This window comes from Rana temporaria, chromosome 1 (genome assembly GCF_905171775.1).
Source record: "Rana temporaria chromosome 1, aRanTem1.1, whole genome shotgun sequence".
NCBI classification, from domain to species: Eukaryota; Metazoa; Chordata; class Amphibia; order Anura; family Ranidae; genus Rana; species Rana temporaria.
This window is the reverse complement of record NC_053489.1, coordinates 150,134,637-150,160,082: the sequence shown is the minus strand read 5'-3', so window position 1 is coordinate 150,160,082 and position 25,446 is coordinate 150,134,637. Positions and strand designations below refer to the sequence as shown.

The following is a 25,446-nucleotide window of genomic DNA, read 5'->3' as shown; positions in this document are numbered from 1 at the left end:
CTTTTAATGTAACGGCACTGAAGAAATGACACTTTGCTACAATGTAAAGTAGTGAGTGTACAGCTTGTGTAACAGGGCCAAAGTGTCCATATTTTGTGTGGTCAGCATTATTTTACAGCACTGCTGCCTTAACCCTCTTGGGCAAATAGTTCACCAGAGCTTTGCAGGTTGCCACTGGAGTCCTCTTCCACTCCTCCATGATGACATCACAGAGCTGGTGGATGTTCCTCCTCCACCTTCCAATTGAGGATGCCCCACAGATGCTCAATAGGGTTTATGTCTGGAGACATGCTTGGCCAGTCCATCACCTTTATCCTCAGCTTCTTTAGCAAAGCAGTGGTTGTCTAAGAGGTGTGTTTGGGGTCATTATCATGTTGGAATACTGCCCTGTGGCAGAGTCTCCGAAGAGAGGGGATCATGTTCTGCTTCAGTATGTCACAGTACATGTTGGCATTCATGGTTCCCTCAATGAACTGTAGCTCCCCAGTGTTGGCAGCACTCATGCAGCCCCAGACCATGTCGCTTCCACCACTGTGCTTGACTGTAGGCAAGACACACTTGTCTTTGTACTCCTCACCTGGTTGCTGCCACACATGCTTGACATCATCTGAACCAAATACACTTATCTTGGTCTCATCAGATCACAGGACGTGGTTCCAGTAATCCATGTCTTCAGTCTGCTTGTCTTCAGCAAACTGTTTGCGGGCTTTCTTGTGCATCATCTTTAGAAGAGGCTTCCTTCTGGGATGACAGCCATGCAGACAAATTTGATGCAGTATTGTCTTTACCACCGTGCTGCAGCTCAGTTTCAGGGTCTTGGCACTCTTCTTAAAGCCTAGGCCATCTTTATGTTGAGCAACAATTCTTTTTTTTCAGATCCTCAGAGAGTTCTTTGCCATGAGGTGCCATGTTGAACTTCCAGTGACCAGTATGAGAGAGTGAGAGCGATAACACCAAATTTAACACACCAGCTCCCCATTCACACCTGTAACACTAACAAGTCACATGACACCGGGGACACAATGGCTAATTGGGCCCAATTTGGACATTTTCTCCTTAGGGGTGTAGTCACTTTTGTTGCCAGCGGTTTAGACATTAATGGCTGTATGTTGAGTTATTTTGAGGGAACAGTAAATTTACACTGTTATTCAAGCTGTACACCCACTAATTTACATTGTAGCAAAGTGTAATTTCTTAAGTGTTGTCACATGAAAATATATAATTAAATATTTACAAAATTGTAAGGGGTGTACTCAGTTTTGTGATATACTGTATATATACACAGTCTCTTTACATAGATCACTTCCTGCGACCTATTGTTACTTCTTTACCTTTGTATATCTGTGGTCATATGCATCTGTAAAATAACTTGCACCCTTATTCATGGGCAACATCACATCTTTGGTTACCATTGGATGCATGTTCCTTGTATACATCTATACCTAATGAGATAGGTCTCTAGGCAGTAAACTATTTTCTTTCTACCAATTGTGAAACAAATAATTGACAGGCTAGTTTTATCCTCAAGCCTACACAATTCTGCCTGAAACAATTATTTTGAGCTTGATGGAGGCTACCATCTACAAAAAACTGGTACGAGTATGAGAGCACATTTTGCTCCTAGTTATGCCAATTTAACTATGGGCCATTTTGAGTTTCAATGGCAGAGTTGTCATTTGAGATAACCAATTTTCCCAAATCTGTAATCAAAATACTTTAAGGGGCAGATTCACGTAGAGCCGCGTAAAATTGTGCGGGCGTAACGTATCTGATTTACGTTACGCCTCCGCAACTTACACGGGCAAGTGCTGTATTCTCAAAGCACTTGCTTCGTAAGTTGCGGCGGCGTAGCGTAAATCGGCCGGCGTAAGCCCGCCTAATTCAAATTTGGATCAGGGGGGTGTGTTTTATGCAAAACTACTGTGACCCGACGTGATTGATGTTTTTTCGGAACGGCGCATGCGCCGTCCGTGGAATTTCCCAGTGTGCATTGCTCCAAAGTATGCCGCAAGGACGTCATTGGTTTCAACGTGAACATAAATGACGTCCAGCCCCATTCACGAACGACATACGCAAACAACGTAACTTTTTCAAATTTTGACGCGGGAACGACGGCCGTACTTAACATTGGCTGCGCCTCATATAGCAGGGGCAACTTTACACCGGGAAAAGCCTACCGTAAACGTCGTAACTTTACTGCGTCGGCCGCGCGTACATTCAGGAATTCGCGTATCTAGCTAATTTGCATACTCGACGCGGAATTCAACGGAAGCGTCACCTAGCGGTAAAAAAAAATGCTGTTTAGATCTGACGGCGTAAGAGACTTACGCCTGTCGGATCTAATGGATATCTATGCGTAACTGATTCTAAGAATCAGGCGCATAGATACGACGGGTCAGATTAGGACTTACGATGGCGTACATGGCGCTGCGCCGTCGTAAGTCCTTTGAGAATCTGGGCCCTAGTTTCTCCTTCACATTTATGTGACAGTTTCTTTTTAGCATTTTTGGGTCTTGAATTGGATCATTGTGGATCAGAGATCACTACCAAAAAACACTTTAAACCTACAGCATGTAATTCATATTGACATTGTGCCAGCTGTCACCAACCAAGGTGGATCCAAAATATTTTTAAAGAGTTAGTTCTAGAGACTCCCCTATAACTGCACACTGAAAAAAGACTATGTATGGCCAAGTTCCATCTTGAAAAATAGACTTGCTGATTAGGGTTACCCAAAATCCCAAGGTGTGGGAGCAGGTCTTTCCATGCATTTATTTGTTGGATGAATGCCTTGGATTTCGTTGGCTTTGACATGAGTTTTAGTCACGGACTCCTGATTGGTTGGCATGCTACTGTGTGTGCCGAATAGTAAACTCTGCTGGGAGTCCTGTATTGTATGCATGGATTACCATCTTATTCATTACAATTGAGGATGCATTCTATATATATTTTATGCTACTCTTATTCTTGTGACTTACTTGTACGATTGTATTGTTCCATTTTGTTATGTGGAAATTGAAAATACCTTAATAAAAAGTATTGAAATAGAAATAATTTCTGGTATATATTTTATATTTGCCAGTCTCCATCTCTTTATGTTCTGTTTTGTATACCCATGGAGGTTAAAGTATTAATTTGACATTACTTTTAATACTGTAGTTGTTTGCCAGTTCCACTGCACCTTGTAGCCCTATAGGTTACATTTACTTTTCGGCTCCCCCGCTGCTATGAGTATAAATGGCATAGTGTTTCACAGGTAGGCAGGCTTAATAAAGAGGCGATACCACCTTGAAACATGTAGCCACACCCCTTCACGCCTCCTGGAATCCGATGTCACAAGGTCTGTTCCCACTGTTCCCACCCTGTCAGATTGTCTGCCCTAGTTAAAAGTGTATTTGAGCCAGCAGATGTTTCAATTTCTCTTTAACCTTTTCTCCTTTTCTCCATTTCTGGTGTTAGATTGTTGAGGTTTAAACCTGATATGAATGAAAACACCAATTAATGTATTTAAAATGGATCCAGTATCTCAATGTCATGTAATTCTCATTATATCAGCACTGAAAGCTGAGAGAGGAAGGGATAACACTGGAGCCCAATCAGGTCCTCCGCATGCATATGTGCAGACTAGGAAACTGCTGCTATTAGAAAAGAGCAAAGGGAAGACCTCATCAGTCTGTTTCTGCTCCTGGCCAAATTCAGGCAAGGGTTGGGGGGAGGCGGGGTTCTAGCTCCTAAACTTGTAAATGTACTACGTCAATACTTTTCTTTAATGCTGCTGCAAGTTTACTTCACCTATTTACCCTCTGATGTTTTCCAAGTAATATAAGAAGGGGTTGGCTGTGATTATTAAGGGGTTCGGTCAAGTTATGGCTAAGCATGAATAGAAAGTGGGCTGTGTGTGGGTGCAGGTCAAGTGCAGATTTATAGGAACAGACCTACATGTTTTTCACAGCAATTATTATTTGTGGTAAGATTTTATATTTCTTATTTTTTTTAACATGTTTACATAAATGTTAAATACAAAGAAGCAAAAAAACAACATTTCATTTAGTTTGAAAATAACACATTTTATTAAAAATTAAAAATTTTGTTTTATTCAAAAATAATATTAAAATTACACATGTATGAAATGATATTTCGATACATATTCTAGTTATACAATATTTTTTCATCCTTATTTTTAGGCTACTAAGTAATATACCATACTTCATAATTTTCCATTAATTGTTAGGCTTCAAGAAAATCTATTTAAGTATATTGTAGTGATGGGAAACATATAATCAAAAAACAGATTATATCGAGCGATGTTAAGCATATTCAACTTTCAATGCTTAAGTATCATGTAAATCATTATGAAATTTTGTAAACTTGCAATATAGGAGTTTTAAATTTACAAACCATTATATCTTCTGTGCAGTGCATAAAGATTATATCACACTTTTTGTACTTTGGAGAATAAATAGGAAGTTTCATCGTTGGATCAAAATTGGCTCAGTTAACATTTCTGATTATGTTTGACTTTAAAACATAACCTAAAAATTAACATAACTAGTACAAGACTATATTTGTTTAAAAATAAAGCAAATTTTCATGAAAAAGTCACGTAGAGGCCTCTACATAGATTTTGACTGTAACTTCTTTTTTTTTAATCAATATGCCTTTTTGTTTTCTTTTCTTTTACAGGCATCAGACAGCCATACATGTATTTTTCGATTATCCACCATGTTCTTAATATCAAAATAAAATTTTGCTGCATCTTTACAGTGAAAAATATTTTTCTTTTCTTTTTATTTGTACAGGTATGCAAGTAGAAATATACTATATAATGTTCCAGTATATATATTTTTTTTACAATATGGTACATAGTATTTATATTAAAGCTTTTAGCCTGAAGGTTGCAGTGGCCCAACATATCAACGTTCTTTTTTTAAGCCTTTCTATTAATATTCCAAAAATAAAATAAAAGCTGTTCCTATATTTATAACATAAGATATAACATAAAACAATAGGCTATATAGATTATATAAGTGTAAAAAAAGTGTGACCAAAAAAACTATATTTTGTAAATATTCCTTGTGTAACCAAACAAAAACATTAATGGAACAAGATCTTGGGTTCTCAATGAAGACAAATCTACAATTAGCTGGTATTTTTGTGATCAAGTATTTTTTTTAATTCTTGGCATGTATATATAATGGGAGTTAAATTGTAAAGAACAATATCAATTAAAGTGGAAATTTCACACTGCCTCAAAAAAACAGAAGCATTTAGCCTGGTTGGTTTTGCTGAGGCAGCACAAACATAATTTTCATAGTAAATCATCTTCTACTATGGATTTACAGATTTTATATAAAAACTAAATTAATCTTTGGGGTTGGGCAGGTGAGGCGTCCATGTAAGGAAAACTTTACCCATTTCGTCTTGCAAGCCCCTGAAGAATGCACTGTGATTTTTTTTAATCTTCTGTCCATCTGTGCAAATTATGGCATATATCATTACCCTGAATGGAAGTGACAGTGCAGATATTTGACATGCATTGACTTCAATTCACAACTGTTGCAATACAGCTGTTCATTTACTCTGAGAAAGATTTAAAACATTTTCTCAATGTCATCTTCTTTGTCATCTATGGCTTAAATTAGAGATATTTCCTCAACTAGAATGAAAAGCATTCAGACATATTTAAAACCTATCAATAATATTGTCTGTGGCTTTCAGTAAACAATGGGGCTCAGTGATGCTAGATATTTTCAAGATTGTTAGATTGTGTTGTCTTTCTATATTGACATAATTTGGTGGGAAATTGTGCAGCTGCTGATTTACTTAGCTTTACATTGCTTTCCAAATGGAAAACCTTGGCCGCAAACGATGCTGTAGGCTGTGAGTTATTCAAGGCCAAGTTCTTATAAACAAACACATTTTTGAGACAATCTTCACTCATTGTGCTGTGCTTCAGTAACCCACGAAACCCTTCTCTTTTATTCCTTCTTGATCCAATGGTTCACCATATGGAGTAGCATTAAGGCATGTAAATCTAAGAAACCTGCAAGTAGCTGCCGACTGTAGATGGTCTTGCCCGCCTCAGGGATCTACAAATGAGAAAAAATATGCACATTAATACAAGCCATACAAAAATAAATGTTCTAAATTTGATAGGAATACACAGTACCCAGAATTGTTTGATGTTTCTGTAACAAGTCTCTATTGTCATTATTTCTATGTTTGTTTTTTTTGGGCTTAGTTATCATAAATACAGATCAGATTATGGCAGCAAGGCTGCTGAATATGTTTCCTATTGGATTATCTACAAAAATTGCACAGTATAATCAGTTTTATGGACTGCCATCCTTTCCAAAAGTACTAGTACTAGGCTGGGGCATGTGCATTTTGTTGCCTTATGGGGTTATGTGAAATCTCCATTAATAGCTGTAAAATATTGCAATTATGAATATATTTCATTAACCACTTAAGCCTCGGACCAATATGCTGGCTAAAGACCCAAGGGGTTTTTACAGTTCGGGACTGCGTCGCTTTAACAGACAATTGCGCGGTCGTGCGACGTGGCTCCCAAACAAAATTGGCGTCCTTTTTTACCCGCTTTCTTTTGGTGGTCTTTGATCACCTCTGCGGTTTTTATTTTTTGCGCTATAAACAAAAATAGAGCGACAATTTTGAAGAAAATGCAATATTTTTTACTTTTTGCTGTAATAAATATCCCCCAAAAACATATATACATTTTTTTTCCTCAGTTTAGGCCGATACGTATTCTTCTACCTATTTTTGGTAAAAAAAATCGCAATAATCGTTTATCGGTTGGTTTGCGCGAAATTTATAGCGTTTACAAAATAGGGGATAGTTTTTTTGCATTTTTATTTTTTTTATTTTTTTTACTAGTAATGGCGGCGATCAGCGATTTTTTTCATGACTGCGACATTATGGCGGACACTTCGGACAATTTTGACACATTTTTGGGACCATTGTCATTTTCACAGCAAAAAATGCATTTAAATTGCATTCTTTATTGTGAAAATGACAGAAAACTAGAAACCGCAGATGTGATCAAATACCACCAAAAGAAAGCTCTATTTGTGGGGAAAAAAGGACGCCAATTTTGTTTGGGAGCCACGTCGCACGACCGCGCAATTGTCTGTTAAAGCGACGCAGTCCCGAACTGTAAAAACACCTTGGGTCTTTAGGCAGCATATTGGTACGGTCCTTAAGTGGTTAAATCTTAACTATTATTCACGTGTGTTAACATTCTTGACCTATTGTACGTTAAGTCCACTGCTGTAAGTGTAACAGATAAGCATATCAATGATAATGTTGCCACAGTCTTGCAAGCATGGCAGTGCCCTGGGTCTTCTACAGAGTGCCCTGTAATTGCTACCATTACCCAAGAAGTATCCTGTAGTCAAACATGCTTCAGTCTTTGATAAACTGTGTACATCATTTTTATTTTGTAACTTCTCACGCCTCCAATAGTAACAGATTTTTCCATCACTGTTCATTATAATTATGTTTAGTAGTTTATTTAATCAATTTGAAAATGTATAATTTAAAAAGAATTAGAGTTTATCTATTTTTACTTGTATTTTACAATGCATATTTATAGATTAATGCCCACTAATTAGCAACAAGTTGTTGCATTTTGTGCACAGATTGCCTAAGGGTAACCATGCAATTTGCTTTTGAATTTAATTGTATTCATTTATGTTTTAATCAATGGTAATAAATAAGATTTTGTAATGTCCCCATATTTAAAACATATGAACATTTTTACTGCCTAAGACCATTTTGTAGTGCAAATTATGTTGGTTTTAGACTGAGCTCTCACCAAAATCGATGTCTTAGTTATATTTAAATATATTCCTATATATTCCAGATATGCAATATGAGGTATCGTGGAATCAAGGGAGTTGCAGAGTACTTTTAACTATTCTTTGACTACCACGTTTCTGTGTCCTGTGACTGCTGTCAGTAAAAGGCCAGAACAGTAATGGCTCATATTTTAAGGCAGTGAAGCAAGAATTTATAGAGACCCAAGAGAGGGAAGATGGCAAGCAGGAAAGAAAATGGAGAGAAAAAAATGAAAAAGAAAATAAGAAGAAACCTTAGCCACTGTTTGTGGCTATATTTTGGGTCCCATAATAATTAAGAAGCTCTGGATTGCCCTAAGGCCCCTTTCATACTGGGGCGGGGGTGCCATCAGCGGTGAAGCGCTGCTATTTTTAGTGGTGCTTTACCACCAATTTTGCAGCGCTATTCAGCCGCTAGCGGGGAACTTTTAACCCCCCCGCTAGTGGCCGAGAAAGAGTTAAAACCACTGAGGCGTTTTGCTGGCGGTATAGCCGTGGTGCTCATTGATTTTAATGGGCAGGAGCGGTGGAGGAGCAGTATGCACACCACTCCTTCACTGCTCCAAAGATGCTGCTAGCAGGACTTTTTTTACCATCCTGCTAGCGCACTGCTCCAGTGTGAAAGCCTTTGGGGCTTTCACACTGGAGAGATAGCAGCGGCTGTTTCAGGTCGCTTTGCAGGCGCTATTTTTAGCATTATAGGACCTGCAAAGTGACCCAGTGTGAAAGGGGTCTAAGTATATTAGTACCCAAGCAAGTCTCTTATTTCTAAGCACAGTTTCTGTAGAGACTGGAGCAAATGCGTTAGTAGTAGAAACAGTATGATAAGAAATATCTTTGGATTTTTACATTTTTATTACCTGCCATGTGCAGCTGTCAAAGCTGTAAAAGTCAAAATAAAAATGTACATTTGCAATCTTTTTGTCACAGTGCACACCATTATTGTATAACTAACATTATGCTTGAAGAGAAATTAGATCTCCAGGGACAAATAAGAAACATTTTATCCCTTGGTTCACACTGACTCCAATTTATACATTAATTCTTTCTTATAGAATCTATTTGTATTCAACAAACGGGTCATTTGACACAGCCAGATGTGTGTGAGTCATTTACAAGAGCAGAACAGAACCTCCAGGACCTTTGTATGCAGAAATATACCATATAATATATTTACAAACTTTTTCAATAGATCATTTGTGCTTTGTAATAGTTTGAAAATCAATGTATTTAGAGCTGTTATTTTGTATGTAACTTGCAAAATGCATTGTTTTTTTTTAATGCACAGATGCAGACAATTATGTTTGTTTAATCATAATCTTATTGTAATATGCAGTATGACACAAAATAAAACATAAAGTAGGACAACTCAATGCTGGTTGTTTTGTTTGTCGTTGAGGTGAAGGACAATTTTCCTATATGTTGATTTCTTAAATGGGAACTTAACAAACTTGTGTTTGCATAAAACATCCAATCGAGTGATAAAGAAATAAAAAAAAAAGGAACCTTCCTAACTTGGTTGGATGTTTGAAGCATGCACACTTTAAAGGGCCTGTATAGGTAAATGCCTGAGAGTTAGGCACTCAATGGTATCTTATATTGCAAGGATTGAATTATGAGACCAAGTATCTGGCATTACAGTTATATATCTATCTCCTTGCTAAATTTTTATATGATGGTAATGCTTTGGTTGGTATAATGGCTTAGAACACCACAAATTCCATGTGGGTGGGTAAGATCAGAAACCAAAACTATGACACTGTGAGCTAACTGTTTAAAAAGTATCTCTGACGAGGATGTGGATGACATTGCTGTCCTGGAACCAGAAGCCACTAAAGAAAAATATGCATTTCAAGAACCAAATGTAACAAAGGAGGCTTTCAATTTCTGATGCAGGAGGGTATGTGGAAAAGGTCAAAAGCTGGGAATTGTAACTTAAAGTCACAAAAATAGCAATATTTGTAAATAATTAAACAAAAAAAAGCAAGATGGCAGGATGTACCTTTAAAACAGGACCATATAAAAATGTACCTATAACAACTTCCAGGTGTACAGACTGTTTTAATAGGTTGGTATGAACAATATTTTTTTTTATAATGGCTTTTTTTTTTTTTAAATGGGACTTATACTTTCTTACTCTTTAGCTTCTTGCAATAACAAAGAGCCCTAAAGAGAACGTGATCAATAAATGTCATCCTTAAATGTTCTGCCTCTAATATAGTTTTTAACTGAGGTATAAAACGACATGCTTTGCCAAATACTTACTACAAGCTATTTTATTGTTCACAGCTCCACATAACTGCTGAGTGGGTGTGGTAAGCCCTTCTGGATAACATGACAATCTCTGAGCAGTATTACAGTCAAATTTGTTTATACAACAAATGTATTATAATTTATCCACACTGGATGAATTTTATGTTGTATTTTCAAATGCAACTGAAAAATGCATTGTTTTCAATAGGGCATTCTCACACCATTGTGTTGCATTGCAGTACATCATGAAAAAGTCTTGTATGCTGCACTTTGGGTGTGTAGACCTGCATTTTACATAAATTTAGTCAAACCTGTAACATTACAGTATGTTTGTCAACTTGTATTTAGGTGTGATTCCAGCCTTAATGTAATAAACATAATCCTACAAATAGCGACAGGAAAAATTGACAACATACTCTTATTAACGTCCAATTGAACCTTCAGTTTAAACCAGCTAAATAAATGCATTACATATCTTAGAGTTTGTTATCTTTTGAAATCAGCCACAGTCATCCCCTGCCAGCATCTATGGAGTGGGACTCTAGCTCTCTACAGAGTAGCAGTGGTCTGACTTGCTCCATTTGAGCTATTTTAAACTGAAGGTTCAATTGGGCCTTTGTTTTTAGTTTATATTTGTTATGCTTGATTCCCTTTCACAAAAAAAAAGAAAGAAGCTCCCTGATGTGTGTTTTTATACCTGCTACATGCTCCCCTAATGACAGCGTCCAAGTGAACATAGGGCTGAATTGATGATTACACATTACTGCTGTGCTTAGCAGAGAGCTTGCTGTGGAGCATGCTGCTTCCTGAGAATAGCGCCTGTGGCATCTGCTAGCTTTGGTATTATTTTATTTTTCAAAGAGCACTGAGAAGGAATGTTAAAGGAATGAGGACCGCTTTATATTAGAAATGGTTCTCATTATATACAAAAGGGATGGAGCTTAATGTATGAGACATGATATAGAACGATGGGTAAGGCCTACATTAGTTGTTGATAAAGGACATGGGGCTTAAAATTCCCTTTCTTAAACACAAAATAGTAAACAACAGCAATGCCTATAATTTCTACCATCCCTCTCAGCAACATCCCACTTGGACATGAAGTGGTGGACTTCTTTAGCCTCCAAGAAGCCATTGTAACTGGGGGATACTCTGCTTCCTGATACATATGGTTATATAATATATGATAGAGCTACAGTCAAGCTTTACCTTTTTGCCTCTGTGACTAGACTGTTTATCTTTTGAAGTCCAACCCTTATTCTTGCTCGTGTCTTACTTTTCCCAGTTGTATGGCATCTCCCTGCCATGTAGTCACTGTGCTAAATATTGCTATTTGAAGACTTGAAATAGAAGTTAAGTGAAATTTTAGCAGCAACTGGCCGACACAAAGAAAGAGGCAATGTTGTATATTAGGTTATAGCTGTTAAAACTTTTGCTTGAGGTTAATATACTGCTTTTATTAGCAGTCTAGCCTAGGCTATCCAAATATATTAAAATGATTTCTTTCTTCATTTTCTGTGTAGAGAAGCAGTACAAATAGGTGCGTAATATGCTTTTCCAATTTTTTACATAGTCAAGGGAGAAAAAGAAATATCATTTTTATAATGATATGCATCCTTTTCTTAACCATTACTTCTGCTCTTTTCACCTTTTCATTCTTTTTATTACAAACAATTAATAATTATTTAGAGAGATTTGCATCTACAAGAGAAATCTAGAATGCACATTAAATAAGGATTATCTTTAATCTCCAGAAATTGAGGGTTTAGAAAAAGCACTTTTACTTATCCATAAAATTGAAATTGTGTTAGCAGCATTCCAATATGTTGGCCCTGTTTGTTGGCAGAGATAAGAGAAGGACAACAATTTATAATTCAAAGGAACATTTGTAATGGTAGGTAATTGTGTAAAATCTGGTATATCTGCAACTCCTTATGCCAGATGTAGTTGTGAGCAAAATGATTAGCAAATCAGGCAATTGGCAAGTGCTTTGATTCTTATGAAATCAAGGAGGCATGTCCAAACATAATTTATTGTTTGTGGCTAGCTTAAAGCTAAACACCAGACACAGGGGCAGATCCACAAAGATCTGCCCCGGCGCACCGTATCTGAGATACGCTACGCCGCCGTACCTTACTTCTCTTTGGTTTGAATCCTTAAAGATTTTATGCAGAAAGTTACGGCGGCGTAGTCTATCTCTCGCGGCGTAAGGCAGCAGAATTCAAGTTGGACGTGTAGGGGGCGTGTTTCATTTTAATAAAGCGCGTCCCCGCGCCGAACGAACTGCGCAAGCGCCGTCCCTAAATTTCCCGCCGTGCATTGCGCGAAATGACGTCGCAAGGACGTCATTGTTTTGACTTGGACGTAAATTACGTCCATCCCGCGATTTACGGACGACTTACGCAAACGAAAAAAAAAATTCTAATTAAACGCGGGAACAACGGCCATACTTAACATAGCAGGTTTAACTATACGCCACAAAACAGCAGCTTTAACTATACGCCAGAAAAAGCCGACTAGAGACAATGTAAAAGAATGCGACGGCCGCTCGTACGTTCGTGGATCGTCGGAAATAGCTAATTTGCATACTCGACGCAGATTACGACGGGAACACCACCCAGCGGACGCAGAAGAATTGCATCTTAGATCCGAAAGCGTACGAAGCCGTACGCCTGTCAGATCTAACCCAGATGCTGTTGTATCTTGTTTTGAGGATTCAAAACAAAGATACGATGCAGGAAATTTGAAAGTACGCCGGCGTATCAGTAGATACGCTGGCGTACTCGCTTGTGGATCTGCCCTATAGTAAACTATTTACACTAGCTGCATTGCAGCTTTAAGGCTGCATTCACACCTCCGCGACAAGATACGCCGCGTACACGGCGTATTTTGCCGCGAGTGTGTAACTTATCTCCGGCGTCGGGCGTTTTGTCGCGGAGGTGTGAATGGGGTCTAACTGGCAGATTTAACATGAGATGGGCTCAAAGAGAATTAAACTGCCTTTGCTATTCTGTTTCTTTAGCTAACATATAGAAATCTGCTAATCCAATATTATAAATTTCTGAAAAGAAACAGACATAAAATATTAGATGAAAAACTTAAAAAAATAAAGTTGATCCAAACCCAGTATAGTCTATTTTAAAGATTTTTTAAATATATAGTACCGTATTTTCTGGCATATAAGACGACTTTGTAACCCCTGAAATTCTTCTTCAAAGTCGGGGGTTGTCTTATATGCCGGTAACCTAATGCTTATCTTACCCGGGACCGGCGTGACATGCAGATCGCGGCTGTCCTTTTCTGAAAAGCCGCGCCCCTCTTTCTGCTGTTCCGTGATAGGCCGAACACTCCGCTTCCCAGGAGACACTGGCCCAGATTCAAGAAGCTATTGCGCCCGCGCAACCATAGGTTGTGCGGCGCAATAGCTGTTTTGCTCCCGCGTAGCGAATGCCCCTGATTCAGGAACATCGCTACGCGGACTGCAGCCTAGGATATGACAGACATAAGCCTCCTTATGCCTTCATATCTCAGGCTGCATTCTTGCGTTGGCCGCTAGGGGGCGCGGCCATTGTGATCGGCGTATAGTATGCAAATTGCATACTACCACCGATTCACAAAAGTTGCGCGGGCCCTGCGCACGCAAGGTACGGAGTTTCCGTACGGCGACTTTAGCGTAAGGCTGCTCCTACTCATAGTAGGCGCAGCCAATGCTAAAGTATAGCCACCCTTCCCGCTCGTGAAATTTGAATTTCACGTCGTTTACGTAAGTGATTCGTGAATGGCGCTGGACGCCATTCACGTTCACTTAGAAGCAAATGACGTCCTTGCGACGTCATTTGCCGCAATGCACGTCGGGAAAGTTTCCCGACGGAGCATGCGATGTTCGCTCGGCGCGGGAGCACGCCTAATTTAAATGATTCCCGCCCCCGGCGGGATCATTTACATTAGGCGCCCTTACGCAGGGCAAATTAGCATAGCGCCCGCGCAATTTACGGAGCTACTGCTCCGTGAATCGCGGGCAAATCAAAATATTTGCGTGGGCGCAGAGCAAAAATCGTTGCCCTTTGCCCACGCAAATATTGCGCGGTTCTACCTGAATCTGGGCCACTGTGTTTAGTGTTCTGCCTAGCACGGCTGCCCTCTCGTCCGAGACCGAGGACGAGAGGGCATCCGTGATAGGCGGAACCCTAAACACAGTGTCTCCTGGGAAGCGAAGTGTTCGGCCTATCACGGAACAGCAGAAAGAGGGGCACAGCTTTTGAAAAATGGACGGACGTGGTCTGCATGTCACGGATAAGGTAAGCAGTGACACACTGAGGCATGTTATTGGGTACAGTGAGGCATGTTGTGGCGCACAGTGAGGCATGTAGTGGGGCACAGTTAAGCATGTAATTGGGCACAGTGAGGCATGTAGTGGCGCACAGTGAGGCATGTAATTGGGCACAGTGATGCATGCAATTGGGCACAGTGATGCATGTAATGGTGCACAGTCTGGCATGTAATGGCACAGTGAGGTGAGGCGAGGCATGACTAGTAGGAAGGGGGTCGTCTTATACAGTGAGTATATCCCAAAACCAACATTTTAGCTGGAAAATTAGGGGGTCGTTGTCAGGGCACAGACCTTTCACGGTCACATTCCCCAGTTGGTTCTGGGTAGAATCGAACCTGTGACCTCTCCATTTTCAGGTCCGGCTCTTTGTCTCTGAGCCACTGCTCAGTTCTAGTCTGTGTGCTGTCCGTTGGAGCCTGGTTCTGAACCTGTACTTCTGTGGACCAATCAGTGACCAGTGCGGCCTATTTAATCCAGCCCCTTCCCCTTTGCTAATTGCTGGTTCGTTGTCAGCTTTACCCTGTGAGAGAACCTTGAAACCTGAATACCCTGACCTGCTTGACCCGGATTGGACCTTGACGATTCTCTGCCGTCTCCTACACTTGACCCCTGCCTGCTTATCGGATTTGCTGTTGTCTCCTGCCCCTTGACCTTGGCTTGCTCTCACGGACTTCCTCTGATCTCTCCAACTCCTGACCCACGGCCTGTGACCCGGATTTGCCTTTGTTTCCTGTTGGTCCCTTCTGGACTTGCCTGCCTGTTCCTGCCTGATCAACGACTGTCTCCAGTCCTCTGCACCTGCCCTGTTTTCGTCAGCTGCACCAAGTCTGCCTACCAGTTCCCGGCACCGGTGCCTCCTTGTGCCGTCCCTCCTCTGTTCTAACTCCAGGGAGTGGTCTGCACAGGGTCGCAAAGGTGAGCCGCCCTCAGCATCTCGGCCTCGGTGAGTACTTACCTTAATGGTCCTGACAGTCGTCTTATACACCCAGTCGTCTTATACACCGGCAAATACGGTATATGCAATCATTCTTCAAGACACAATCAAGGTAATTCAAGAAATCCATGCTGACACTTTCCTGGCAGAATGGCCTTTTAAAATGGCCTGCACTAGATTCAATAATCACACAAAAAAACACTATTGTGTGCATGATCTTCACATCTTAACTGATAAAGTCTTTCCATGTATGCCTAAAAGTTCATTAAAAACTTGGCCACTGCAGCTCTCAGTTTCCTCTGGGGGGCAGGAATACAATATATCTAAACCAAACACAAAAACAAAACAGAGAGTGCACAATCCCCCTAGTGTAGTATAATTTAGTAGATAATAAAAAAAACATCATCTAATGCACTCCCATGAACCAAGATCAGACAGACGTATTACACTATTCCTCGCTGCCTCCCTGGGTGGTGATCATTGTGGTCAATGAAGGACATGCACAAATATGATGCAAGAGATCCAAATATTCCTGGTGAAGCCCGGCGAGCAGGGTCCAAATGGAAAGCGGACATTCCCCTTTAATGGGATATTGCAGGCACTTAAAGTGGAAGTCCACCAATTTTTTTTTTCAAAGCCAGCAACTACAAATACTGCAGCCGCTGACTTTTAAAAAATTAACACTTACCAGTAGAGCGCACCCGCGATGTCAGCAGCCGAGGCCGAGCAAACGCTTGTCTCTCGGTTGCCCCCGCCGCCATCCTCGGTGAGGGAATCCGGAAGTGAAGCATTGCGGCTTCACTGCCCAGTTCCCTACTGCGTGTGCGCGGAAGGTGCGGCCAGTCATCACTGGTCCCCGCTGTCTCCTGGGACCAGTGTGTTTCCCAGAAGACAACAGGGGGGGACAGGAGGGGGCGTGACTCCCGCTGGAGTCTATTCTCAGAAGTGGGTGCAAATACCTGTATTATACAGGTATCTGCACCCCTTCCCTCCTGAAAGGTGCCAAATGTGACACCGGAGGTGGGAGGGTTCCGAAAAGTGGACGTTCACTTTTTGTGTGGACCTCCGCTTTAACTTGTATCATAAATAAGTCGATGAAAAAATATTTTTTATTTATATCTCATTAATGAAAAAACAATAACATAGAATTTACATGGCCTGATCAAATATGAGTACACCAACTGATGCAGTGGGCAGGGCCTTATGGGGAAGTTTTGGCACTAGTTCACCACCATTCTCTCCCTGTAATTGACAGCAGGCAGTGGGCATATTCTATATCCAATAGAAGTCTGTCTATTGGTTAAGGGTCCACCTACTGCCTACTGTCAATCACAAGGGGAACAAACCTGATGAGGGACTAGTGTCTGTGAATCCCCATCAGGCTCAGACTCCCAGATACAAAACCCCTCACAGATGTGCTGTCTGTGTGACAGCTGCAGTGATGGGGAGAAAGCAGAGTTTCACTGAGGCCAGAGTGTCCCTGTACAGGTACAGGTACGTGAATCTGCGTCCCTCAGGTTCATGTACCTGTTTAGAACAGGTACATTGATCTGTCACCTGTTCCTACATTAGTCCTGTGGAAGCACATCAACATTCTAAAGCATGGCTTAGACACTTTAAATGCATTTCCTTGAATACGCTGTTTTTTTGTGTCGGTAGATATTTGCCTTATACAGTACATAAGTACATAAAAAAGACAAAGTTGAGATACAAATATGTAACCAAAGCACTGTTGGAGGAGGAATCCTGCACCAACATCATTGCTATGTATATCCTATACACCAGTGGTCATCGACCCTGTCTTCAGGGCCCACTAACAGTCAAGGTTTTATGTATTACCTTGGGGCGATGCAGACCAGAATACTGCAATCACTGAGAAGCAAATGATATCACCTGTGATGTATTTCAGTTATCTTGCAAACTTGGCTTGTTAGTGGGCCCTAAAGAATAGGGTTGGTGACCACGGCTATACACCATTAAAGAATGAAAGAAGATACCATGAATACTATGTTACTGGTACAATCTGACGCCATAATAGAGTCCACAGTTCCATTCAGTTACATAGCAAGAAAACATATCTCTAAAGTAAGGGAAATCCTCACCAAATATTGCAGCAATAAAATTCCTAATGGAAAATTCTCCCTGTTCAGATGAGAACTCCAAATTGGATTTTCCCTCACTTTTAGTAAAGGTGACACTGCTCACAACGAGAAATAGAGAGGGCGAAGCTCCCCTGTGGGGACACAAAGTAATTAAAAAAAAATCCAAGCAACCTTTCCTGTTCTATCAAAAAATAAAAAAAAAACTACAAAAATATATTTTGAAGAATCGGGAGATGTTATACAACTCTCAAATATTTCTGATGACTTGTTTCTCCATTAGAAGTTTATACATTGTATATTCAAATATTAAATACCAAGTAGAAAAAATAGAAAAAATCCAAGGTAGAACAAAACTGTATTATTCATCAGATCAATCTGCATTCACCAAGATTGCAAGGTCTTTCAAAGTTTGTGAAAACAATGCTTTGCTTTTTCTATGGAACACAATAAGCAAAACACATCTTTTCATCTGTCAAGCTAATGAAAACTGACCTTAAATACAAACTTTCCACTAGAGTGTTAGCAAGACTGCTGTCAGAAAGCAGTGACTCAGAAAACATGATAGGGAAATTATAGAAAGAGTAGCAGTCACAATGTGCAACACAAGGTCCTAATCTAAACATTAGTTAAGGTTTCTTAATTTGTTGGAAATGATGAAGATGTGGTGTGATGGTGTCCCAATGACTAATGATTACAGGACAAAATGATTTATGGTGTGACTGCCCTTTATGATCACATCAATTGGGACAATCATTTTTTTTTTTTTGTGGCTCAAGAACAATTTACTGTTAAATTATAAAATACATTACTGTTTGTGTCATTTGTACTAGTGTCATGAAAGGAGATTCCGCAGTCCTGTCAATGTCAGGGGAATTCAGCCCCAGCGCGTGCGCATTGGCGCGCGTTTGCGCGCGCATGCGCGCGTCAGTGTGCGCGGCGCGCGGCGCGGGAGTGCGCACGGCGCGGGAGTGCGCGCGGCGCGGGAGTGCGCGCGCCCGCTGACGGCGTTTGGCGCCAAGGAAACGCTATTTAAACTGGTCAGTCCCTCACCATCTTGCTGACCAGTCTACAGCGTTTACCTGAGAACCTGCATCTGCTACCTATTGATTCACCTGTTTACCTGACCCGGCTTTTCCTGACCACGGCTCTGCTCAATCCCTGGCTTGTCGCTGCCCGCCTGTATTACTGACCCGGCTTGGACTACCACGATTCTCTGGACTTTCCTTGTTACCTGAACCACTCACCGGTGACCCGACCGGCTTACTTACCTGCCTGATCTCTGTACCTACAAGTGCCATACTACCGTCTTGTCTGCTGTTTAAGTGACCTGCCTGAACCAGCACACCTACCAGCTACAATTCCTGGACCACTACTCAGATTTACCACCAGGCACTTGTGTCCCTCCGGACCCTTGACCCTCTGTCCATTCTACCAGTAGGTCTTGGGTCGGAGGCTTACGAGAGGCCGCTCCCTGCACGTTGGGCTCTACAACCAGGTACGTGACAGTACTGGTCAGCCATGACCGAGCCCACGCAGGGAGCGTCTCCTATGGAGGACTTATGCCGCCATCTGGATGGTCTTACTACGGCTGTAAGGAACCTACAAGAGGGTTATACCCGTTTGGAGGAGCGCGTCCAAACTTTGGCTACAACCGCTCCTGCGGCATCCGGAACTTCAGCCACCCCTTCTGTAGTGATGTTGCCACCGGAACCCCGTGTGCCCACACCTGAAAGATTTTCTGGTGACCGCAGCAAATACAGAGCCTTTCGCAACACCTGCGAACTTTTCTTTGCGCTACAACCTAGAACTTTTTCGCTCGAAGCTACAAAAGTGGGCTTCGTCATCTCGCTGTTATCCGGCGAACCCCAAACCTGGGCACATCGCCTGTTGGAACGCAAGGAAGAATGCCTTAACCATCTTGCTGCCTTTTTTCAAGCCATGGACCTTATTTATGAGGATACTCAGTTAGCGGCAACTGCTGAAGCAGCGTTATGTGTACTCCAACAAGGGCCCAGGGCAGTAGAGGACTATGTAGCTGAATTCAGACAGTGGAGTTCCGACACCAACTGGAACGATGTTGCCCTGCGTCACCAGTTCCGTGCGGGCCTCTCGGACTCATTAAAGGACGAACTGGCTCGAGTGGGCATTCCCGCAACGCTTGACGCCCTCATCCTCCTCTCTGTACAGATCGACAGACGTTTAAGGGAACGGCGTGCTGAACGTACATCCGGTTCCGCACGACCCACATGGATGATGCCACGGGTACCAAGCTCTCCGCATATACCTCTTCCAAGTGCTGTATCGACCTTTGCCGATGCCCCAGAACCAATGCAACTAGGCCTACTGCGGCCCTCTCTAACACCGGAAGAGCGCCAGCGGCGCCGACGCAATAATCTCTGTCTGTATTGCGGAGGATCCGGGCACTATGTAAACACCTGCCCAGTCAAGTTCCGTAAGTGTTCAGTCTTGCCTTCTACCCTTTCATCTACTTTATGTAATAATGATACTCACCTGGTAATTTCAATCTCTCTGCAGCTCCCAGGAGGGGACGTCCAAGTACCCGTGATTATTGATTCCGGCGCTTGCAGCGGCTTCATGGATGCTTCCTTTGCCGCCCGACATGGAGTTCCTCTTCGACCTAGACGCTTGGAACTCACCGTTCATTTAGCCGACGGATCAGCCATCAGATCCGGCCCTGTCACTCAGGAAACTGCCCCCTTACACATGCTCATTGCTAACAACCATCGAGAAGTTCTTTGTTTTGATATCATTGTGTCACCTATCTTTCCCGTTATCTTGGGAATGCCCTGGTTAAAGACTCATAATCCCCAGATTGACTGGGAGTCCGGGGAGATCAACTTCCTTTCTTCTTACTGCCGCCAACGTTGCCTCCAGGAGTCTGCAGCTTCCTCATCTCCCTTAATGTGTCTAGACTCTGAAGTTGGAAACCGTCAACTGGTTCCGGAGGCATATCATGGTTTCCTGGATGTTTTTAGTAAAAAAGGGGCAGAAACCTTACCCCCACACAGGTCCTACGACTGCCCAATTGAACTTTTACCTGGTGCAGAAATCCCGTTTGGTAGGATATTCCCCTTGACAGAACTGGAATTGGGCACGTTAAGATCCTATATTGACGAAAACCTTGAAAAAGGCTTCATACGTCCTTCCACATCCCCCGCGGGAGCCGGCATATTCTTTGTGGAGAAGAAGGACCACTCTCTACGCCCCTGCGTAGACTATCGGGATTTGAACAAGATCACAATTAAAAACAGATATCCTCTTCCTCTTGTCCCCGAATTATTCCAGAGACTAGGAGCAGCCGTCATCTTTACCAAACTCGATCTCCGCGGGGCCTACAACCTTGTCCGTATTAGAGACGGAGACGAGTGGAAGACAGCATTCCGCACCAGATTCGGGCACTTTGAATATTTAGTTATGCCCTTCGGTTTGTGCAACGCCCCAGCCACCTTCCAACATTTCGTAAATGATATATTTAGAGACTACCTTGATCTATTCGTTATTATCTATCTGGACGACATCCTGGTCTTCTCTTCCTCCCTGCCAGATCATCGGAAGCATGTCCAAAGAGTTCTAGCCCGGCTCCGTCAACATAGCCTATACGCTAAAGCCGAGAAATGCGAGTTTGAACAAGAAAGTATTCAGTTTCTGGGTCTTATAATCTCAATCGAAGGTGTCAGGATGGATCCTCAGAAGGTCACTGCTATCACAGAGTGGCCTGCTCCCACCGATAAAAAAGCGGTCCAACGCTTCGTGGGATTTGCAAATTTTTATCGTAAGTTCATCAAGGGCTTCTCTTCAATAATCGCCCCTATCACAAGTCTAACCAAACAGGGCACCCGTTTTCAGTGGTCTCCCGAGGCACAAGCTGCTTTTGTCACCTTGAAGGATCTGTTTATTTCAGCCTCTATCCTGAAGCATCCTGATCCGGTCCTACCCTATACATTGGAGGTGGATGCCTCTGAAGTGGCGGTCGGGGCAGTGCTCTCTCAGAGACAGGGGTCCAAATCTCTCCTACATCCAGTCGCTTTTTTTTCCCGCAAACTTTCAGAAGCCGAGAGGAATTATGATGTTGGGGACAGGGAGCTTTTGGCAATCAAAGCAGCCCTCGAAGAATGGCGCTATCTTCTGGAGGGTGCTGCACACCCTATTCTGATCTTCACGGATCATAAAAACTTAGAGTACTTAAAGGTTGCCAAAAGACTGAAGCCACGCCAGGCCAGGTGGGCATTGTTCTTCACCCGTTTTTCGTTCCATATAACCTACAGACCTGGGTCGAAAAACACCAAGCCCGACGCCCTCTCCCGGATGTTCAGTGGTCTTGAAGTCCCTTCATCTTCAGACACCATCCTTACTCCTGGAAATTTTCTCATGTTACAAGGAGACCTTCTCTCTCAAATCAAGCAGGCTTCTTCAGGAAGTTCCTTAGCCCCAGATCCTACTCTACAGTTAAGGGACGGCTTACTCTGGAACAAGGACAAGATTTTCGTCCCTCAACAGCTACGGGTAGCAGCTCTTAAGTCCTGCCATGACCATGAGCTAGCTGGTCATTTTGGGATACATAAGACGGCTGAGCTCCTCCAGCGCACCTTCTGGTGGCCCCAACTACTTCAGGACTGTAAAAATTACGTGGAATCCTGTATCACCTGTATTCAGCATAAGGGTAGCAGAACCAAAGCTTGGGGTTTACTCAAACCACTGCCTGTTCCAGAGAAACCGTGGAGAAGGATTTCAATGGACTTCATTGTTGAGCTACCCCCTTCGGAAGAATATACCACTATCTTTGTGGTGGTGGACAGGCTTTCAAAGATGGCGCACTTCTTACCAATGCTGGGGACACCTTCTGCGGCTGAAACAGCAAAGATTTTCATAAGAGAGATTGTGAGACTTCATGGCATACCTGCTAATATTGTATCGGACCGCGGGGTGCAATTCACCTCAAGGTTTTGGAAGGCTCTGTGCGGGGCATTGAAGATTGACCTTTCCTTTTCTTCTGCGTACCACCCGCAGACCAATGGCCAAACGGAGCGCACCAATCAGACGCTCGAGCAATATCTGCGATGCTTCTCCAGTTTTTCACAGGACGATTGGGCCTCTCTATTGCCTCTGGCAGAGTTCGCCTACAACAACTCGGTCCATTCGGCCACCAACCAATCTCCATTTTTTGCTAATTATGGCTTCCACCCTCTCTTCCTATCCAACACTATCCCGGAATGCTCAGTACCAGCTGCCCAAGAAACCTTGGATTTTTTCGCCACTAATAATAAATTACTCCAAGAGACAATGGCAAAGGCCCAAGAACATAATAAAGAGGTATTCGACAGGAGGAGAAGGGGGGAACTTGATCTGGCTCCAGGAGACCAAGTTTGGCTGTCCACTTTGAATCTAAAACTAGCCTGCCCGTCCAAGAAACTTGGTCCCAAGTTTGTGGGGCCTTTCCAGATTCTCAGGAGGATTAACGAAGTGGCCTACGAGTTAAAACTACCTGCTTCTTTCCGGATCCATCCAGTTTTCCATGTGGCACTTCTCAAGCCTGCGATCCCGGATCCCTTCACCGACCGGAATGTCGGTCCCCCCGAGCCGGTACTTATCGACGGCGAGGAGGAATTCGAGGTGGAATCCATCCTAGATTGTCGGAAGAGACGTAACCTAGTACAATACCTAGTGAAATGGAAGGGTTATGGTCCGGAAGAAAATTCCTGGGAACCAGAAGCCAACATTCATGCCCAGAGACTGATCCAAGCTTATAAGAGGGCACACCCAAGAAGATTGGCCCAGTTGGGCATCCGGAGGCTGCCCGTAGAGGGGGGGCAATGTCATGAAAGGAGATTCCGCAGTCCTGTCAATGTCAGGGGAATTCAGCCCCAGCGCGTGCGCATTGGCGCGCGTTTGCGCGCGCATGCGCGCGTCAGTGCGCGCGGCGCGCGGCGCGGGAGTGCGCGCGCCCGCTGACGGCGTTTGGCGCCAAGGAAACGCTATTTAAACTGGTCAGTCCCTCACCATCTTGCTGACCAGTCTACAGCGTTTACCTGAGAACCTGCATCTGCTACCTATTGATTCACCTGTTTACCTGACCCGGCTTTCCTTGACCTTCCTTGTCTGCAACCCGCCTTTGACCCCGGCTTTTCCTGACCACGGCTCTGCTCAATCCCTGGCTTGTCGCTGCCCGCCTGTATTACTGACCCGGCTTGGACTACCACGATTCTCTGGACTTTCCTTGTTACCTGAACCACTCACCGGTGACCCGACCGGCTTACTTACCTGCCTGATCTCTGTACCTACAAGTGCCATACTACCGTCTTGTCTGCTGTTTAAGTGACCTGCCTGAACCAGCACACCTACCAGCTACAATTCCTGGACCACTACTCAGCTTTACCACCAGGCACTTGTGTCCCTCCGGACCCTTGACCCTCTGTCCATTCTACCAGTAGGTCTTGGCTCGGAGGCTTACGAGAGGCCGCTCCCTGCACGTTGGGCTCTACAACCAGGTACGTGACAACTAGTTTTATTTCCAACTACTTTTTTTTTTAAAGTGTAAATTTTATTGTACATGTCCATAGCATAACAAAACAGCATAATACAGTACATATTTTCACGTCTCATGGGTCAGAAGGTATTTCAGACAAACTCAAAGTCATAATAGTACAACACGTACACAGTATCCGGCAAGCATAGCAATCTTACTCTTTTTCCATTTTCTAACAACATAACCCCATCAACTCAACAGAGAAAGTCATCAAAAGGAAGAAGAAAAGAAAGAAAAGAAAAAAAAAAAAAAAAGGAAAGGAAAAAAAAAAAAGGTTAATTTCCCCTGTATCTCCTAGTACCTAATTATGTCCAATCCGGCCTCTTACAGACCAGCAAGCTCTCACCTCCTGCATCTTGTCCTACAGCACACCCATCATACCCATTATACCTCTACATCTCCCGAGACCTTCTCAATCCATCCCGCCCACACCTTCTCAAACTTTTTTGGGCACCCTCTAGCCGCGTATGTCAGTTTGTACATTGGCAGTGCATTATTCACCAGTTTCAGCCATCCCTGCAGAGATGGGGGGGATGGTTTTCACCAGTTAATGGCCAGGGCCTTTTTAGCATAGCAGAACAATATTCTCAATAGTATTTTCTTTGATACAGACAATTCCTCCTCCTCCAGGTCACCTAACAGGCATTTAGCTGGGGAATATATATTAGGTAGTTCCAAGTTAGCCTCCAGAAATGACAATATCTCCTTCCAGAACCCCTCCACTCGAGGGCATTGCCATACCATATGGAAAAAGTCACCCTCCGCTGCATGGCAGCGGGGGGCAATTAGATGACTCCCCTCTACCCATTGTGTAACCGTTTGGGAGTGTAGTACACTCTATGCAAATAATTAAATTGCGTTAGTTTGTCTTTAGCCGAGATCATCGAGGGTACCAGTGATTCAAGGGCTTCAGACCATGATTCGTCAGTGAGGGATGGTATATTCGCTTGCCACTGCGCCCTAACTCTCTCCATTCTAGGAGAGGAGGACATCAGCAGCATAAAGTAGTACCTAGAGATTAGTTGGGAGTGATCCCCGTCAGTGAGCACTTTCTCCATTTTGGAGGGGGAGAGCGCCACCACCCCCCCACCGTATTGTGCCGTTACGGCATGACGCAGCTGAAGGTATCGAAAGAAGAATGTGTTAGGGATCCCATACTCTGTCTTCAGGTCTATAAAACTTCTAAATTCCCCATTCCTGAACAGCTGATGGGCATACTTGACCCCATACGCCGCCCAGCACGACCCATCCGGTACCTTGACTATCTCTTTAAGTCGGGGATTATGCCATAGAGGGACATTGGGAGAGGCCTCTAGAATAGTACCCCCCACCCTGACGTTGCAGATATGGAATATTTTATATGACATTTTCAGTATGTCCCCCCCTTTCGCTGGGTACGGACCATTTCTATAGAGAACGTTAATCAG

General features: G+C 42.9%; 1 protein-coding gene across 2 annotated transcripts in view; it reads right to left on the bottom strand.

Annotated features, from left to right (window-relative positions):
- Positions 1-4,133: 4,133 nt before the first annotated feature.
- Positions 4,134-25,446, bottom strand: part of PRR16 (proline rich 16) — a 447,233-nt gene continuing 425,920 nt past the window's right edge. For both annotated transcript variants that reach the window (XM_040344076.1, XM_040344085.1), the window contains one exon: positions 4,134-6,089. The gene's annotated coding sequence lies outside the window, so the exon portion shown is untranslated. The remainder of the gene's footprint in view (positions 6,090-25,446) is intronic.